The 4,572-nt window shown below is 39.7% G+C and overlaps 1 protein-coding gene across 4 annotated transcripts in view; it reads left to right on the forward strand.

Annotated features, from left to right (window-relative positions):
- Positions 1 to 425: 425 nt before the first annotated feature.
- Positions 426 to 4,572, forward strand: part of VEPH1 (ventricular zone expressed PH domain-containing 1) — a 276,656-nt gene continuing 272,509 nt past the window's right edge. For 3 of the 4 annotated variants that reach the window (XM_010839863.1, XM_010839866.1, XM_010839867.1), the window contains exon 1: positions 426 to 542. The gene's annotated coding sequence lies outside the window, so the exon portion shown is untranslated. The other variant, XM_010839864.1, reaches the window with a different exon arrangement.

Genomic DNA, 4,572 nt, shown 5'->3' on the forward strand with positions numbered 1-4,572 from the left:
ATATGACAATCCACTGGGTACCATCAATTAATTTCTGCAGTGCTGGCTTGGAAAAACCCCTAGTGCTGCTGGATCCTTCATTCAGTTGTTCAGGATTTCACTAGCAATATTAATAGCACAGCCAGATTGTGTGTTCACTCAGGCTAGTTATTTTCCTTCTCTTATGGTATTCACTCAGGCTAGTTATTTTCCTTCTCTTATGGTATTTTTCTTTTATCATATTTGGCTTAAATACTATCTTATTTTGCTACATTCCTTCCTCCATCCCTCCCCAAACCTTTTCACTGATGCCTGCCTGATAAAAGGCCCCACATCTGATATTGACCTAAAACTTCCTTGATTCCTTAAAGTGAGTTATTCATTAACTGAACCTAAATTACTGGTTGTTGGGCAAATCTTCTAGTTCTTTCAAACTACGAATCTGCTCAGAGAGGCTTCTGTAAATCTACTGTAGAAATAAGTGAAACTTTGTGCCAGTTGTTAGCAGTAAGCAGAAGTCTGAGAGAGGGAGGAGAAGTTACTCATTTGCTCAATTCAGCATGGTGAGTCCAGGGGAGGGAATCAAGTGTACCTTGGGCTTGACAAGCAGAGCAGGCAAGCGCCGCTGCTACCGACATACAGAGCCGGGCAGGGGCGACTGGCTGCTTCTGAGCATGGCTGTGGGTTCCCCGAGAATTGCTCTTGGGATCAAGCATTTTGCCCTCTATTTCCTATGATGGCCAGAATTTCCTGTGCTAAGAGGTATGGCTGTCTTTTTTCCTGTCCTTTTGTTCAGCAAAAACAAAAGCTAATTAAAGTAAATGTCAGAAGCTGCAGTGAGGCAAAGGGTGGGCTGCGGGATTAGGGCAGAGAAACTTTCAGGGGCTGGCTGATTATGCAGATAAAGCGCATTTGGGAGTTGTGTGTCTAGCCATGTATGCATACTTTTTAGTTATTATGGGGAAAAAAAAGCCACCTCTCTGCGGATTATTAAAACGTGTCTCTAGGCCTCTAGAGCAGAAAACTGTGCTTCTAGACTCACAGAAGGTGCATTTTGTTTTACTCCATCAGAGTTTGGGCTTATTTCTATTTCATATTTTTATTTACCTCAAGAAACATTTTGCAACCAGCAAAGAAACTGATCCTGCCTATGCTTTGCAAAGAAAAGTCGGTAGTATCATTACAGTCACTAGTTTGGACACTCACCATTATTGTTTGCTGTTGCTGTAATTTTTTTCCCTTGATAATTCAGGCACCTTACAAATCATAACTAAATCTGGCCACTTTTTTCTTTTTCAAATACATACTTAAATTGCTGTAGTACTCAACAGCTGAATTCCATGATATTTATGTATGTTTTCAATATAAAAACTAGAAAAAAACATACTTAGGGCATTATTTGAATTGGTCATGCAGTTGTTTAATGTATGACATTTAAATGTAAATAGAGATACATTTAACATTGAATTTTCCTTGTAATTTGCAACTCTGGGTATGTTTTCTTGTAAAACAAACCCAGAAAATTGGAATTAAAATTTTTCGGTGAGATTTGTATCAATTCCAGAGCACATATGTCTTACGAAGTCAGAATTTATAAATGAAAATTGATACCGCATGAAACCATTATGACAGATTACAAATTCTTGGTCTAGAAAGTTCATTAGATCTTTCCCTCACTCCTGATGAAGAGAAATCTTTCCTATCTATTAATATGTGTGTTCTCATAAGTTGCAATACATGTTCAAAATTAAGTAAATTTTTTTGAGCTCTTGCCTAAACAGGGCATCATACCTATTTTTTGTATATGCGTATGATAACAAGCCTGCTACACACTTAGACTGTATGAGTTCTAGCAAAAACACCAAGGGCTGAGTCCTTTAGCATCATGTAGAATAACCCAGCCACAGAGGCTTTCAGTAGGAGTGAAGTATAGCAACATGTCGCAGCATTGGGAGCCCAGAGAAGTCCAGGGAACAATAGACATCTTGTGGGAAGGGCTGAAATGTATGCGGCCCATTCCCATGGGAACGCCTGTAACGCTTTCACACTGTGTGAAAAAGATGCTCCTTGAAAAGAATCTTTAATCCTTTCTTTCAAGGGCAAATCTGAGAACTTTATTGAAAGTTTCTAGAACCCAAATGGGTCTAAGTTAGTCAGTGGGCATTTTAAACACAAGTAAATAAAATGATAATTTTTTGATCCCCGAAGTATAATGTAAATAAATATTGCTATTATAGAATTTTCTGAGGTGACAAAACCGGAGAACATCCTAACCTGGAGTTGGAAGCTAGAAGCTAATTTCTTCAGAATAAACTGGCTTCCTGAGATAGTTATGTTTATTGAAATCCTCCCAAAGTGGCATTCCAATAGTCAGGCCATTGTCTTCTGGTTCGGGTGTGTCATTAGTAGATTCTGCTAAATGAAATCACACTTGAACCAGAACACTTAATAGCCCAACTATTGGGATACCACTCCATGGATTCAGAAAGAGTGTCCACAACTGAGCAACTGAGTGTGCCTGCATGCACACGTGTGCATGCACACACACACACACATGCATAATAGAGTAAACCAGCAATGTCTTATTAGTGCCCATTCGGTGTAGGTCACCTTGAAAAGTCATAAAGAACTTTTCCCTATAGTGCCCTGGAGGGAATAATACACTCCCTCCTCCCTAATAAACATGGGAGTGAGCACTGTGCTTACGTAGAAAGTGCAGGTATTTGGGTTACCTGGCCAAAAAAATGTCTGAGATACATTGTATTTCAGTCCCTTTACACCCTGTGAAAAAATTCACTCTCACTGTTTGGCCGTCGTGGGGGTAGGGTCACAGTAAGGCTGTTTCTCCAGAGAGAAATTGTTTCTGAAGAAATCAACAAGGACATTTGTAAGACAGTGCATGAACTACCCCGATTTAAGACTATGAGAGACTACAACTAGGATATAAATAAAACACAAATGGAAAAGACCTAGGCATCTCTAATGCTGTGAATTTAGTCTTAGGTAGCAGCAGAGTCATTGTTAGTATTTAAAAGGTATGACATGGGGATGCATTAACAGGAGAATGACCTACAAAAATTATTATATCATTAAAGATATGATTGCTGTCACTATTTGTATGGTTGCTATATGCCAGGTCTGTGTTAAATGCTTTATATAATCTCTTTAAACTCTCAACAACCCACATCACCATCCTCAGGTGTAAATAAGGAACCTGAGGCTCAGGGAGGTTGAGTAGTGTGACCAGGTTTATACTGCAGGTAATGGCATGGCTGAACCCAGGTGTGTCCAGGTTCCCCCGACACTCCTCTCTGCTCTTCTTACTGCATTCTCACACTGTGTCCAACTCTGTACCCTAAGCTCATTTAAAACTAAAAGAAAATTGAATAAAAACTAGTGATAAGTACCATGAATAATGAATAGAGGATAAAGAAGAGGGAAGATTAAAGAAATATAATCTATTCCATTAAAAGAGAATAGAATAGAGATACTTCATCAGTATCTATAAGCCAGAAAGCCATCAATGAGAAAATACATCTATTCATGGATGTTTGGGTTCTCTATTTTTAAACTCTTCAAGGGGACAGTCCTCCAGGTATGGATGGTATAAAAATATGATTGATCACCAAGTGTTTAGGAAGATTTTTGAGGCCATCCTCCTGAAGCATAGGCTCTGGTTCAGTGGCAGGTGTGTGGCCACCCTGAGTGCACACCTTTGTGGGTAGTTCTCCTGGGGAGACACCCACAGTGTCCACATCTTGGTGGTCATGCAGGTCACAACTTTTTGTGTACTTTGCCAACAGATAGATGACTTGATGGGATGAACAGACTTACTATAGGAAGCTAGGGGGAGAGAATAATATAGCTTGAAACATATGTTTTTTAAATGAATCATTAACTTTTGAAACAGTAGGAAAGGGTTTCAGTACCTTTTTCTCTTCTGGAGTACCAATAGAAGAAACAGGATAAGCATGTTCTGAGAGTTGGACTATAAATAAAGCACCAAAGAATTGGTGCTTTTGAATTGTATTGTTGGAGAAGACTCTTGAGAGTCCCTTGGACTGCAAGATCAAACCAGTCAATCCTAAAGGAAATCAATCCTGAATATTTGTTGGAAGGACTGATGCTGAAGCTGAAGCTCCAATAATTTGGCCACCTGATTGGAAGAACTGACTCATTGGAAAAGACCCGGATGCTGGGAAAGATAGAAAGCAGGAGAAGGGAACGACAGAGGATGAGATGTTTGGATGGGATCAATGACTGGATGGACATGAGTTTCAGCAAGCTGCAGGAGTCGGTGATGGACAGGGAAGCCTGGCGTGCTGCAGTCCATGGGGTCGCAGAGTCTGACACTACTGAGTGACTGAACTGAACTGAACTGGAGTATTGCTGTAGTGTTTAAAGTATTAATACCAGTCTTATATGTCTGGTCCAAGAACCTTCCAGCAAATAAAATGGGAGAAAAGGGAGTGAGGGTATAGTATACATCTTTGTTGAGTAAGTCTGTTCTGTTTATTAGCAACTTCCTGCATTCTGAAAGTTTCAACAAAGTTAATCTAGAGCCAGAACAAGAGATGACTTCTTTAAGAGCTG

The sequence above is a fragment of the Bison bison genome, unplaced genomic scaffold, assembly GCF_000754665.1.
Source record: "Bison bison bison isolate TAMUID 2011002044 unplaced genomic scaffold, Bison_UMD1.0 scf7180017864135, whole genome shotgun sequence".
Taxonomy (NCBI): Eukaryota; Metazoa; Chordata; class Mammalia; order Artiodactyla; family Bovidae; genus Bison; species Bison bison.